The sequence below is a fragment of the Podarcis melisellensis genome (assembly GCF_964234715.1).
Source record: "Podarcis melisellensis genome assembly, chromosome: 8".
In the NCBI taxonomy this organism is placed as follows: domain Eukaryota; kingdom Metazoa; phylum Chordata; class Lepidosauria; order Squamata; family Lacertidae; genus Podarcis; species Podarcis melisellensis.
In genome coordinates, this window is record NC_138540.1 from 69721025 (window position 1) to 69737017 (window position 15993).

At 42.4% G+C, this 15993-nt stretch overlaps 1 long non-coding RNA gene across 1 annotated transcript in view; it reads right to left on the reverse strand.

The window, feature by feature from the left end:
- The window catches only part of LOC309375405, a 168366-nt gene extending 153913 nt beyond the window's left edge, over window positions 1-14453 (reverse strand). Inside the window, exon 1 of the long non-coding RNA XR_014170913.1 lies at window positions 14267-14453. This is a non-coding gene — a long non-coding RNA (uncharacterized lncRNA). The remainder of the gene's footprint in view (window positions 1-14266) is intronic.
- Between the last annotated feature and the right edge of the window lie 1540 nt (window positions 14454-15993).

Here is a 15993-nt window from a genome sequence, read left to right on the forward strand (position 1 = left end):
TTTTTTTGAATTGGGAACTAATTTGGCAAAGGGTTCTTTTCCCTGCTGTGAATTTTAAGTTGCCTGTAAGGCCTGTGGAGGGAGTGCCGGAAGGGCAGCCATGCCTTGTGCTTTGTGGAAGCTTGCAATCCACTTTCTTGTTTTTAAAGGCAGCGCCTTGCAAGATGGGCAGTCCGTGTTTCTCCATGTTTGCTTTGGGAGGGGGAATTATTGTCTTCCTGTTTTACCCTTTCCCCTTATTTAAGGGGCAAGGCGCAAATTGCCCAGGATACTGAGCATTCCAGGTTCGTTCTTGTTGTTGTAGTTTTTGGTGTGCGCGCGCAAATTAACTTCTGCGTCTGTTGCCTTCTCTTACTTTTATATGGTCAAAAATTTGTTTTGTAGTCATCCGAGGACTAGAAGCAATTAAATGAGTCTGATCTGATCTCTTCTACACAGTAGGACAAAAAGGCATATATATTTTTCTCTATCTATCTATATATATACTGTTGCTTTTATTTGTATTTCATTTAAATATTTCTAGCTGACCAGCTTTTAGGGCAAATGATCCACAACTGACTTTTGTAAAACACACTATAGTATTTATTTATTTCGTAAGCGTTATATGCTGCTTGATTGTAAAATAAATAAACTCTTGAAGCGGTTTACCAAAATAAAAAATAATAATAAAACAATAAAATGACATTTGAAAAGAAATAATTTTAAACATTTAGAAATTAAAACCAGCAGAACTAGAGTGGCTGGGGCAACCCAATCAGTTCTAGATATTGGAGTAGGCTTATCTAAACCCACAGCGCCACCCGCATCCCACAATGCCCCTTAAAAATATACAAAAACAAGGAACTGGTCCTTTCCTGCACCATGCAAAACTCACATAGTATATAGACGGCTCCCACACCTCTGGACACATTTTGGTAAATTCAAAAAATTTGGCCGGACAGAAATTTTACCCCGGAAAAAGAGGACATGTCCTGGAAAAAGAGGACGTGTGGCAACCATAGCATGGAAATGCATGCATTTGTGAAAATAACATGCAAAAGTGTGTGGTGCTAGAGGAAATCCCTTGGAAAAATGTGTACATTGCTCCAGACTGTATCCATGTATGTGTATTCAAGTGACATTTGCACTAAAATGCTGCTGCTGGTTTTTTAAAAAAGAAAACCGTGAATTCCTACCTATATACGGAGAAGTGAATTTAGGAGTGGGAAAATGTGAAATGGAGAGCCCGTCCCTATCCACCGCTGAGAAGTGCACAGTCAAGTATCCATCCAACCACAGTCGTTGGCGGATGGCCTCCATCCAGGTTGGAAGCTTGCAAATTGCACGGGCTTGCTTTGCCCGTGTGCAAATATACAACAGAGGTTTGGCTTGGAGTCTGCAACTGTTGCTTTCTTCTGCTAGGTGGGTGTGACCCTTTTCTGGGGCAGACTAGCCCTGGTTAACAATGGTGCCATCAGGGCAGGACTTTGGGGAAGGAGCCAGGGCTCCACTCAGCAGAATGCCAATGCAGTCGGGCTGGCTTACCCACATTTTAAAGTAATAAATGTTGCAGGCTAAAGGGGAGGCCTCTCCACAAGACTGTTCAGCCCAGGCTGTAAATTAACTTGGGCCACTGTTCATTAGCCTTGTGGAAAGTTTTTTTTTTTTTAAAGGAACCTGCCCCCCTTCTCCCTCGATTACCTTTGCTGCTATTTAGCATTTATTCTGCGCTGGGACCCCTGACCATTAGGTCCAGTCGTGACTGACTCTGGGGTTGCGGTGCTCATCTTGCTCTATAGGCTGAGGGAGCCGGCATACAGCTTCCGGGTCATGTGGCCAGCATGACTAAGCTGCTTCTGGGGAACCAGAGCAGCGCACAGAAACACCGTTTACCTTCCTGCTGGAGCGGTACCTATTTATCTACTTGCACTTTGACGTGCTTTCGAACTGCTAGGTTGGCAGGAGCAGGGGCCGAGCAACGGGAGCTCACCCCGTCATAGAGATTCGAACCACTGACCTTCTGATCAGCAAGTCCTAGGCTCTGTGGTTTAACCCACAGCACCACCCAAGTCCCTGCTAATGAGCAGAAATTTGCAAGGCACTTTCTTTTGTGTCTGTTAAGAGTATATAATACTTAGGGGAGGGAACAGGGTTTTCTGTAGGCTATGCTGAGACACCAACACCTGCTACTTCAGTGCTTCCTGTAGAAGCTTGAATTGTACCCGCAGGAAAATGTTATATCCCTTAAAATAAACAGTGCCCTTTTGTGAAGTGTTTGTGTGTGTATGCATGCATGTTTGTGTGTCATGCATATATATATATATATATATATATATATATATATATATATATATGCATCTAAGAAAACAGAAGAAAGCCACAGGATAAAAATACAGCTCCTACTAGGCAACAACCATCGAAAACAGCAAGCTTCTGAATTCCTGTCTCTGCTCTCAGATCTGTTTTCCAATCTGGAAGGTGTCCCCCCCATTTCCCCTTTCCCCTTTAGGAAGCTGCCTCTCTACTGAGTCTGGGATCATTAGTCCATCTGTTCCAGAATTGCCTCCATTAGCCTTCCCCAACCTGGTGCCCTCCAGGTGTTTTAGATACCATAACTCTTCTCAGTCCCTGCCAATACAGGGAATGGTCAGGGATGATGGGGGTTGTAGTCCAACATTCTCTGGAGGACCACAGGTGGTTTTTTTAAATTAAAAAATCTTATCTTTATTGCTCTCAATAGGAACTTCGCTATATTTCCTGCTTGTAATCTTATTTGAATTGGAGTGAAGGATAAAACCATAATATCCAGATGATCTTCTGGGATACAGAGAAGCAGGGCTTTTTTTCAGTGGGAGCTCTCCAGAACCCAGTTCTGGCACCTCCCAGGTGCAGAGCCGTAGCTAGGTCTGGTGGAACGCTCTCTCACAAGAGACCAGGGCCCTGCGAGATTTGGCATCCTTCCGCAGGGCCTGCAAGACGGAGTTGTTCCACCAGGCCTTTGGCCAGGGTTCAGGCTGACTCATTTTCTCTTTGTATAAGAACAAGCACGAAGGAGGTTTCCCAGCCTGCTCACAGGTCCTTATAATATCAGTGGAAACAGTTGGTCCTGGCGAGTATTAACCGCTTTCAGTTTTAACCTGAGGATTGTCATTTGTCCAGTTTTAATCTTAATTTATTTGAATTAATTTTGGGATGCATTTTAATTGATTGATTGATTGATTGTTTTTATGCATATTGTATTATTTATATGATGTTAGCCGCTTTGAGCCCGGCTCTGGCTGGGGAGGTTGGGGTACAAATAACAATTTATTATTATTATTATTATTATTATTATTATTATTATTATTATTATTAGGTGATCTTGCACCCCTGGCAAAACTGTCCAGATTACTCCCCCCCCCCAGCCACAGACAAATTAGCTCTTCTTTCCGCCTCTCCTCCAACCCCCCCTCCACCAATTCAATTCACCCTCTATTTAAGACCAGTTCTTATAAGGCAATAATCAATATTTATGGACCTATTTTTTAATGCACAAAAACATACAAAACCATGTAAAAGGATCAAATTGAGAAACAAGGACACACAACATATATATATATATCCCTGAACTCCTCTTTCCCCTCCTGCTTCTGCTGTTCTCAAAGTCAAGGTCTGGGAAAGGCTCTCAAGGCTGGAGGGTGGAGCAAAACAGGTGGAGAAGCCATTGCCTGCAGAAAGTTTCTCTCCTCTCAGTCAGGTTTCAAGGTCTCAATGTACCAGACACCATATGACTGGAGTCTGATGAACGCAAGATACAAATGTGTCTATGCTCATAGCCTTCTTTCTTTCTTTCTTTCTTTCTTTCTTTCTTTCTTTCTTTCTTTCTTTCTTTCTTTCTTTCTTTCTTTCTTTCTTTCTTCCTTCCTTCCTTCCTTCCTTCCTTCCTTCCTTCCTTCCTTCCTTCCTTCCTTCCTTCCTTCCCTCCCTCCCTCCCTCCCTCCCTCCCTCCCTCCCCAAGCTTGTGAAATATAGTAAGGAGAGTCTGGATGAAATGCGAAAGCCATTTGGTATCCTTGACGGTGAGCATCTTCTAAGGGGAAAGAACCATGGCTCATTGCAAACGCAAATCCAGTCCCTGCCAGCTCTGGGTAGGACTTAGAGAGATCATGTCTGACAGCCTGGAGGTACGCTGCCAGTCAGTCCAGTCAGTGTTGACAGTGCTGAGTTAGATGGACCCAGTGGTCTGACTTGGCGCAAGGCAGCTTGCTGTGTTCCTTTCAATCTCTAAATGGCTTGGGACCTAGGTACACAAGGGAAAGCCAATTCCTATACCAGCATGCTTGTTTACTAAGATTGTCCTTAGAGGCCTTCCCCATGTATCTTTGGTAGCAGAGGTACATTAAGTATTTTATCTGTAGTAGCATCCAGACATGTCTTGCATCAAAATAATGCAATCTTTTAATGCTTTCCTATTTGCCAAAGCATTTTTGATCCAGGGGGCAGGGTCCGATTAAGGCCACGTTCACACCTAACATTTAAAGCTTTATGTTATCACTTTAAATAGTCATGGCATTCCCCCAAAGAATTCTGGGAGCTGTAGTTTGTTAAGGCTGTTGAGAGCTATTAGGAAACCCCTGCTCCCCTCAGAGAGCTACGATTCTCAGAGGCAATCCCTCTTCAGGAGGAGCTCCCCAATGCGTTCCAGACAATATTAGATTGTATTGCATTGCATGCCATTGCGCCCATATTCTTTTGCAAAGAAATTCCCCATGATATGATGCATTGTGCATGCTCTTTTCACTAATATATTCATTTCTATGTCCACGTTACCCTAGCAAATGCAATTTTGTACATGTTGCTTGGCTGAAGAGCTGCATTGCAAAATTCAGTGAAGTGCAAATTTTGAAGACCAGCTAAGTTTCAACAAGTGCGAACTAGATAGCTTTGCTTTCAAATGCAAACTCAACCAAATTTCTTCCCCGTCCCTAGTAACAAACGCTTTGGGTCCACAGCTATTTTTGGGGATGCTTCCTAAGGCGTACTGTATCAGAAGCGAAGCAGCCCCAAAGCTCATGCAATGTGAAGAAAAACAAACACAACAGAGTGCCTATCTATGACTTGACATTTCCTCTGCTGGACAATAAAATCATTGTTTTGCTGCCTGCCTCTTTTATGCCTGGGCTTTCAACTGGGAGATGCCTTCCAGAGCCAACCAGGAAGAACGCGGAGCCTTTTCAAGGGTCTGTCATGTTGTGCTTGGGTCTTTTTTTCTTTCTGGAATCCTACTGTGCCTCTTGCTTTCTCTTCCTTCCTCCTTGGCAGAACCTTTTTGCAAAGTTTTGTCTGGAATATGTCCTTGAACTTTGATAATGGCTCTGAGTTGCTTGGATGGAGCATGGAGAAGGGTGTGTGTGTAGAAGCTACCCTACTCTATAAAGGTCTAATTTGCCTCCATTGCTTCTGGCCCTGTTTACCACTATCATATGACCTGTGGAGGATTTGACCAGAAAGGAATGATGCCTTGGACAGAAGAAATGTTCTCTGCCCCTATCTTTGTGGACCACCCTTGTCTACTGCATCACACTGGTTTTAGTAACACTGGCATTTAATTTTTTTAAAATTTATTTTTATTTTACAAGTGTAGAACTATAACAAAACAAAATGCACACCCATATTTAGAGATTTCTCCGAATCTCCAGACTTCTCACCTTCCCCTCCACGGGTCCTGTTGTCCACCTTTTCAACTGCATATTATTTCATAATCCATATTTTATATCTTTCCATATTGTCCATGGTATTTGCTACATTACAAGTGTTACTCCGACCTGGTGGAATGCTCTGTCCCATGAGACTAGGGCCCTTCAGGATTTAACCTCCTTCTGTCAGGCCTGTAAGACAGAGCTATTCCGCCTGGGCTTTAATTTGAATTCAGCCTGATCTTTTATCTCCCTTCCCTCCCCTTCCCCTTTTTTGAAGATCACCCACTCTACTCTGAGACCCCACAGCTAATTCTCTCCTGGCCTCCTCACTGGCCCAAGTAGGACCAATTCAGCCAGCTAGCCCTGGGGATTATCTAATGCTTATTTCCCCTAAATTGATTTTTGAATTTTATTGTTATTCATGTTTTTATATTGTATTTTATGCTGCTTTTATAATTAAGTGTTTTAAATTTGTTGTTAGCCACCCTGAGCCCGGTTTTTGAACCGGGAAGGATGGGTTATAAATATAAATTTATTATTATTATTATATTATTACTAAAATCCTGCTAATGTTTCCGTCTGCTTACAGTGGTCTCCTAAATAAATTATAATTTCCCACCATTCTTAACTGAAGTTTTTGTCTTCTTGGTTTCCAGTCAATTTTGCCATTTCGCTGTACTCCAACAGCTTGGTTTGGCATTCCTCTCTGGTCGGGACTTTATCTTCTTTCAATCTCTGGACTATATAGCATCCATGCGGCTGTTGTCGCATACATAAAATGTCTCTTCTGCTCCTTTGGGATATCAGTACCTACAATTCCTAACAAAAAATCACAGTGGCAAATTTGATGGATATTGAGCCCCTGCCCTGGCAGCCAACACAAGGAATAGCTTCCTGCCTGTGAAAGTGTATGTTGTCAGTTATAGCATCTCAGGAGCATTACATAATAAATAGAACAGCATGAACGGTAGCAATGCATATGGATTGATGAGCCTTTCCTGCTGTTAACCCCTTGAGAGCTGCATGGATCATGTGTCTTTACGGATCCTAATGTAAGTAGGGCTGGATGATAGATTGGCATTGTCCAAAACCAGTTTGAGGTCCGTATCGTGATACTGGTTTAATAATTTTTGACCTGACAATATATTGTATGTGCATGTTATGAAAAACCCACGACGTGGCAATAACCGTGAAGCTAGCCAATGCATAGTTCCATGCTTATATCAGACATCATGATATATCAGTATATCATGATGTTTAGCTGGTGATACATCATAATGTTGACAACCAGGTATCTCCCCGCCCTAATTGCAATCCTTGCTTACTTTACAAGGAACAGCTGTTCCATAATCTGACTGATCCTATTGTGTGTGTGGGGGGGAGAGGGGGAATGTGACAATGGAGCAATTTTGATTCATAATTTTATTTGTATGCCGCTTTTCCACAAAAAAGAACCGTGCTCATAATGGCTTGTGGCAAAGGAAACAGGAACGTGTTTCAAAATCAAACAGTGCGAAATCCATTTCATGGCAGCATAAAATAGCAACACAATAGCACATTACCAAAAACAATGACATTTCAGTACTATAAATACAAAAAGATTACACCTCCTGGCAGTAGCAAAAAATAACAAGGAAGCTTAATAGCTTCGTCCTGGTCCTATAAACATCCCTCTGGAGATGTTGCTCACAGTCCGTCTCCTGCAGCAGCCTCTTATAAGACTTGCAAAGGCAGTGTGTGCGTGTGTGTGTGGTTTAGCTGAAAACACCCTTCCCATGAAGTTAGCGCCATGATGATGCAGGTATTCTAGAACCTAACTAGAATATTCTGATAAAAAATCAGCTGGGTGCTCCTTACAAAAGTGGGCACTAGGCAAAGCATCTGCCTCATTTAGGGGTCTAAAGGAGCAATTCCGTTCCAGCCCGTTTTTTGTTGCATGCAGCACTGTTTTCGTTCCACTGCCGTTTAGCTTCTGACAGCTATGTTATTCGTCTCACTGTCCCCGGTGGCAGAATTTTATGTACTTAAATAAAGGTCATCATTGCATTATTCCACACCATTTGTTTCAAAGCAAAGACCATCATTTACATGCAAATGGTGGTGGTGTTAGAAGGGAGTTAGAAGGGAGAAGCGATCAGTTACGTACTGTTTTGCGTGGTTAAAAATAACAGCGTTGAATACTGCTTGTATTCACTGGTTTGATTTCTGTTCAGGACGTGGGATGAATAAGCAAGCATTGAGATTTTCTGCTTCTTTCCTCGTTCATGTTGGGAGTTCTCCTCCTCCTCCTTATCCTACATCTGGAATAAAATCCAGGAAGATGACAAGTGAATTTCTGTTTGTAACCTGTCAGGGCAGCTCTTGCAAGTTCCTGATGCCAAAGATAAAAGCATTAAAGAGTTGAGAAGTTCCGGCTTTGGCTCTTTATTTCCAGGGTCAGGTATGGGCGATTCCCATGTTGCAATCAAGAAACGTGGAAAGATCTCTTTTTGTAATAGATCCATGTATGTGTAAGCAAGAATGCATCATACCCATGGCTGGTTTTAGATTTGATTAGGCCCTATGCTACTGAAGGTAATGGGGCCCTTTATATTTCCAGCTGTCCTTTGTCAACAACAAATTGCAGCTGTTTTTTGTGTTGAATATATGCTATATGGTAACTTATGGACCTAATAGGTATCTAAAGCCATTTGCACTTAACAAAATATGTATTTAATAAAAGTAACTGATACAGAAATGAGCAAACCAGTGATATTTATGGAGCAGGCTAGCAGGCGGGGCCCAATACTTACATCATAGGAGCCTCCACAACACAAAACACTGTTGCTGTATGTAGGTTTTATTTTATTTGTTTTTTATCTTACATTGTGGAAATGTACATCCAGTTTTTTCCCCTTTAATTTTTTTTGAGGCTCCCAAGAGAGTGGAGCCCTAAGCTATAGCTTGTTTAGCTTATACGTAAAGCCGGCACTGATCACACGCAAAGGTGTGCTTGTATGTTATTATTTTTTAAAGAACCAAAGTTTAGATGTGAAGTTCATAGGTTTGCCCCTTCATGTCTGTGTTGCAAAAAAAATATTACTAGCCAGGATTTTTTTTTTTGGGGGGGGGGAAATGATTGGTAACATTGTGTAACGGGAGAGGCACTTGAACCCATTATCGAGATCAAGAGTTGCTCCTCCTCATACCTGCTATTTGCAATGGGAGGAAAAGAGTTTGCCTTTTTTCCCTATTTAGGGTGTGGGTTTTTTTTTTTTGGTGTGTATGTGTCAGGGAACTGCCATCGGAGCCAGGAGTGGAGGTAAGGCTCCCCAGCGATGCCAGAGAAGGGCCCAGCAGGGAGAGAGGGAACTCATCTACTGAGGAAGAGAGCACAGGTCCTCCGATGGCCACGCTCACCCTGCGCAGAAGACTTCCGCGCAGGGAGGCTAGGCAGAGACTTGGCGTCAAAGAACTTTTATGCTGGAAGAAGTTTAGGAAACGCCCACTGACGGATTCTGCCAGTGACTGACACAGCCGCAGAGTAAGGGCTGTGCAGCCAGGGAAAGGTTTAACCAGGCAACTTTGCCAAGAGTAGAGGCAACTTACGCACGAGCAACCCCAATTCCCATTACAGTATGTGTGTTCAATTTCAGTTGGGACCGGGGGGGGGAGCAAAGGGTTAAGTCCCCTTCACACATATGGCCTCGATCTGGCCCACTTCTCTATACCAGATACAGATTTTTAATATATATTACCAACAATGAAGAACCTATGTGACAAGCAGCACTTTAATGTACTTTATCTATCTTTTATATGTTTTCAGTTATTTTTGTTTTATCCGTGATTGTCTTGATTTTGGGATGTGACTTGATTCCCAGTTCTGGGGGGAAAGGCAAGATATAAATAAAATAATGAAAATATTTAATGTTTTAATTAAAAATAATATTAATAGTTTTTTATTGCTATTATTGTTGTTGTTCCATCTGTTGCTTTTTACAAAAAGAAAACCTCAAAGTTTCTCTCAATAAAATGCATAATACAGGATTCTGCCTGCAAAGTTATGGAAAAATATTTGGAAACCTAATGAAGTAGAACTTGTAAATATTATGAAATTGCCGTTCTGCTGTAGGAAAAATAGAAATTTTAGAGAAGCTTTGTTCACTGGTGTCTGGTAACTCAGTTTTTAAAGAGAGAACTAAGAATTCCAGGGCAAGCTGCTGATTTTTGCATATGTGTAGATTGTTTCATAAATTGAATGTTTAGGTAATTGCCATTAAAGGTGTAAGAGAAAAATGATGGTTAACAGTGTTATGCATTTTGTTACACACACACACACACACACACGCTCCCCTCACACACATATGACCAGTCCGAAGATTTTTAATACTCAATATGTTAAATCTAATACTTTATTATAAAATGTGTTAGGTTGTGTCCAGTTAAGCTGTTAAGAGTAGGCTCAGTGAAATTAATGAGCCTGTTAGTTGTTTCCATTAATTTCAATGAATCTACTCTGAGTAGGGACTAGCATTCGCTAAAACTCATTGTACTGTAATAGGCTTATGAAATAAATACAGCCCTCCTAAAAAGAATACGATGCATTATGCATGCCTCAATTAAAATTAGAATACACATTAAAAATGTTAATCCAATTTGGTCTAGAGAGCCTGGGAGCAGGAGGGGGGGGGGTTGCATATGTTTTTACTCCTCCCCTCCACTTTTCCTTAAAGCGATAAGGGAGCCTTTTTAATACACATGTTGCCTCAATTTTTAAGAGACCACTGCTATTTTATTCCAAGGAATAAATTAGTCCTGAATAGTAATAAAAGCAGCTGGTTGCTTTGAATGTAGGGTGGGGAATGGGGGGGGGAGTGCCTTCCACATAACATAATTAAAAATAAAGTTTGTGGCTATTAGATGTACAATAAGCGTTCTGTGCGCTGGTGTGAAAGGCTCTAAACAAACAACTCTTTGCTCGTTTTCAAGGCTGCCATAATTTTACTCCTGTCTGTTTTAATAGCAGCAGGGGATCATTGCGTACAGCTTTATTCCATTCTTTTTTTCCTTTTAAAATAGAGTAGTTGTATTCCATGTTATTCTCCGATGGGATTCTTGGATAGATTTTATAGGAAAGTTCTCAAATCCCTGATTGGTGCTTTTCAAGGGACGTTCCGTCACTCAGAGTGGTAAAGCGGAAGGTTTGCATGCAGAAGGTCTCAGATTTAATAGCCATCGTCACAGGCCACCTCTCCAGGTCCAGGGGCTACCATTGCTCCGCACTATATTTTCAAACATTGATTGCTTCAGACCCTTGGCAAGAGACCATCAGTATGACCTGAACCCTGTGAAGGTCCGGGATTTCCTTGTAGCTAAGCTTCTCAAAATTATTATGTAATCTTTTCAAGTTTGGTGAACTTAATAGACTATATGGGATTGATTTTCAACCACATCAGAGTTTGCTACCCAGGCTGATGGGTACCTTTTGCACCCTTTGATTTGCTAAGCAGGACCTCTGCGATCTCAGAAAGCGATATCTGTATCTGCCACGGTGTGGTTCTGCTTTCACAAGCACCGTTTAGAAATCCTCACTCCAGAGGAAGGTGGATATCTGCAGGCAGAAGGAATCTTCCACTCAGGAAAGGGTTGTTTTATAACTCATGCTAGGGCATTGTGCAGAACAAGCGCATCTCAACCCAAAATGCTTCAATTACGAATTATTCCATTTATATCCCACCTTTCCTCCTAGGAGTTCAGGGTTGGGGACTCAGTTTCCCTCCTCCCTTATTTTAATCCATACAACAACCCTGTGAGGTAGGTTAGGCTGAGAGATTGTGACACGCATATGGTCACCCAGAGAGCTTCATAGCAGCTGTGGCTGCTGTTAGCAATTACTATTTTGTTGTTGTTGTGTATATGTTTTAAAAAAGGATTGTATCAGTTTTATGGATTTTATCTTATGTTTATCTATCTGACCTTCTTTTAAACTCCCTGTGGCTTGTGCAAAGGGTGGTATATAAATACCATATTTTTCGCTCTATAAGACGCACCAGACAACAAGACGCACCTAGTTTTTGGAGGGGGAAACAAGAAAGAAAATATTCTGAATCTCAGAAGCCAGAACAGCAAGAGGGATCACTGCACAGTGAAAGCAGCAATCCCTCTTGCTGTTCTGGCTTCTGGGATAGTTGCGCAGCCTGCATTTGCTCCATAAGACGCACACACATTTCCCCTTACTTTTTAGGAGGGAAAAAGTGAGTCTTATAGAGCAAAAAATACGGTAATCTCTGAATAAATAAAATAAGCAGCTAAATGGGGATTTGAACCCTGGTCTGCTAGGTCCTAGTCCTGCACCCTAGCCACTACACCACACTGCTTCTGGAAGAGCTCACATGAGCGCTTCCACTATTGTGAACACTATTGTGAATGGGAACCTGCCAGTCACACCGAGTCTCTGACAAGCTCTGTGAACACAGGAAGCTGACTTTATACCAGGTTAGGCTGTTTATTTAACCCTTTAGCCTTTTCTGCTTAGCAGCAGCTTGGCCGGATCTTGGACATTCACATCACCAGACTGTCCGAGTCCTTCCTCATGCAATGTGTATGTTTTATTTACCGCTGAGTTTTGCTGCCTCACCCTGTGCTAGTGGTTATGATCCATTTGCTCCATGACCCATACATGGTAGCAATGGACAAGATGCATCTCTCTTGCAAATCTGAATGACAGAAGAACAAGTTTGGTGTATGGAAAGAGAGGGTGTGTGCATATTGGATGGATGCAAGGAAATTGACAAAAGAGGATTTAATCAGGCAGTGGCCGAGCTCTGAGAAGTGTGTATGAGCGCACGGTGCTATTGGGCCTGACCCCAAATATTCTGGCTTTTGTAAGGCCCGAGCCTTTGTCCAACTACTCCTGCCTCTGGAATTTGGATGCTGGAGAATTCCAGTGAAAACAGAAGTGGAAATTGCAGATGTTTGCTTATTTGTGCCATGAACAGTAATCAATTGGAGAATGCAATTGCTATTCACAGGTGTTGCTTTCAGTCTGCAAACAATGCATTACAGCTTTCCCCGTTTGAGTTGTATTTCATTTGCATTGAAATGCATAATGGAATGACAATCTAATGCATGGAATGACAATCTAATGGATGTATGGGAGACAGTGAAATAGTTTTTGGTGGCAAGGAACTGCAGTGGAAAGGAAACAGTGCTGCATGGGACAAACGCAGCGTGGCATGGAAAATGATGTCCTCTTACATCCTTACCCTGGAGCTGCCTACGCACCCAAGTGGTTGCGTATACTTTTGGACATACTAAAAAGAAAGAAGCATTATATATAGGTGTGGATTCTCAAAGGTTATTTTCATCCAGTGCAGTGCCAGTGGACCTTGGCTCTGGTATTGTGCATTGTTTGCACACAGAAGGTGCCAGGTTCAATCCCTGGCATCTCCAGATAAAGAGTGAGGTAGCGGGCAATGTGAAAGACATCTTCCAGAGACAGTAGTGAGCTGCCAAGAGTCCCAGTCAGGCAATACAGGACTAGTTGGTCAAATAACCTCACCTGGTATAAAACAGCTTTCTATTTAGATTGTAATTAACTCCCAAGCTGCACTGCAGTTGTAATTAATTGCTTGCTGAATTGTACTTAATGCTGCAGCCGGTGTGATCTCTGCTCCCTTTGCCATGTTGAATGAAGTTTCCCTCTGTCATAGTGCTAGAACTCGCATGAAGGCAAATGTTGGAAGATTCAGGGCAATAGAAAAAAAAAGTTCTTCTTCAAGTTGCACATAGTTAAACTATGGAACTCGCTTCCGCAGGAGGCAATGATGACCACCCACTTTAAAAGAGGATTAGTCAAATTAATGAAGGAGAGAGCTGTTGATGGCTTCTAGCAATCATCTTCTTTGGTGATCGCTCATAGCTGAGTAAGATTGTCTTCCATAAACACGGTTTTAACAATGAATCCGGAAGTGACTGTGGAAGCCAATTCTAGATCCACATATCCTTCCACAGTGGGGACATTGGTTTCCAGGCGGGAGTTGATCACGGTGTGGATTTGCCAAGCGTGCCTTCCTCTTAGCGTGTTTCTCCCTTGCGTCCTGAGTTTGAATGTCTTCAAAGCCCATGACACCTTTGGTAAAGGCTGTTCTCCAGTTGAAGCACTTGCAGGCCAGTTTCCCAATTGTTGGTGTTTATACTACATTTTTAAAAATTTGCCTAAGACAGTCTTTAGACCTCTTTTGTTGACCACCAGCATTACGCTTTCCATTTTTAAGTTCGGAATAGGGTAGTTGCTTTGGAAGACGACCATCAGGCATCCACACAACATGACCAGTCCAATGAAATTGATGTTGAAGAATCATTGCTTCAACACTGGTGATCTTTGCTTCCTCCAGTACATTGGTACTAGTTCGCCTGTCTTCCCAAGTGATGTGTAAAAATTTTCAGAGACACCGTTGATGGAATCTTTTGAGGAGTTGGAGATGGCGTTTATAAGTGGTCCATGTTTCACAAGCATACAGTAAGGTTGGTAGTACAATAGCTTTGTAAAGAAGCATTTTGGTTTCACTGTGAATTCTAGTAATCACGACTATTCTTTGCCTACATAGCTGGAGGCAGTACAGTGGTACCTTGGGTTAAGAACTTAATTCGTTCTGGAGGTCTGTTCTTAACCTGAAACTGTTCTTAACCTGAGGTACCACTTTAGCTAATGGGGCCTCCTGCTGCCGCTGCGCCGCTGCTGCATGTTTTCTGTTCTCATCCTGAAGCAAAGTTCTTAACCCAAGGTACTATTTCTGGGTTAGCGGAGTCTGTAACCTGAAGCGTCTGTAACCTGAGGTACCACTGTAATGCTTCTGAACACTGGTTGCTGGAAACTACAGGAGGGAAGAGAGCTCTTGTGCTCAAACCCTGCTGGCAGCTTTCCCCCAGGCCTCTGGTTGGCCACTGTGAGAACAGGATGCTGGACTAGATGGGCCATTGGCCTGATCCAGCAAGCTCTTCTTATGTTCTTATGCAAATGGCAGCTTGGGCTTGCAGCAGATGTCTCAAGAGATGCCTTTGCCACAAGCAGGAGCCCAGAGTGGCCAACGCAAGCAGAGTGGTTGTGTACATTGGCCCCAAGTCATTCCTTGGATTGCAAACAGAAACCCGGTGCGGTTTGCTAAACCAGAGAAGTATTAAGAAGTCATTTGTGGCCTGCAATATTGTCACGCTCCTCTTCGGTGCTGACTCACTATATCGCCCGTTAGTATTTGGATTTTCAGTGGGGGGGGGAGTGGGGGGAAAGACACACCACCAAGTCTGTTTCTTCTGGCTGATATTTCTTGGGTGTTGTTCCCTTTACACGTCTGTTTTCAGTGGTGCCTTTTCAGATTATTTTTTAAAGGTCTCCAACCCTTTAAACACAGCATGTCTTCAGATTGTGGGTTGTTGTTATTTTTTAATAATGAAAAAAAAACCTCTGGAGGATCACAGCATTTTTATTTTTCTAAGGCTCATGATATGTTGGTGGAAAGAGGCAGCCTACTAGACTTGGAACCTTTAACAAAACTTTTCTGATTAGACACGGGCTTTACATTCAATGCTATTTCCTGGTATAATATAGGAAGCTACCTTATACTGAGTCAGATCATTTGCCCATCTAGTTCAGTCTTGCCTACACTGACTGGCAGTGGCTCCTGAGGGTTTGGAACAGGGGCTTCTCCAAACCCTACCTGGAGATGCTGGGGATTGAACATGGGACTTTATGCGTCCAAAGCAGAAGCTCTAATGCTGAGCTATGGCTCTTCCCCTAACACTGAAAGCTTGTGTAACATACTTATTTAAATTTAAACACATTGCTATTTGTACATGACTTTTATACATCACTAAGCTAGGGATGGAGAACATGTGGCCCTGCAGATATTGCTAGACTCCAGATTCCATCTGCCCCAGTGAGCATTACAAACGGACAGGGATGATAGGAATTGTAGTCCAACAATATCTGCAGGGCACCAGGTTTCTCACCCCTGGACTAGGCAAATACTGAAATCAAGTTTAAGACTGATAGCAGAAATGAAGGAATAACAAATATTGAAATTAGGTACTGGCATATACCCCAACTTCTTCTTCCAACCTATTAAATATTGGACCAATGCATTAAATATTTGCTCATAAAACCCTTGAAATCCTTTCAACTCTTAAAAACCCTTAATATGTTCTGAATTCTGTCTCTCTCCCCCTCTCTCTGTGTGGTTCCGGTGTGGATTTTCAAAAGTTGTAGAGAAACCTGCCTTATATTGACTTAGACCATTGGTCCATGTAGCTCAGCCTTGTTGGACTCACAGAGGCTCTCCTGAGCTTTGATGAGTGAGTC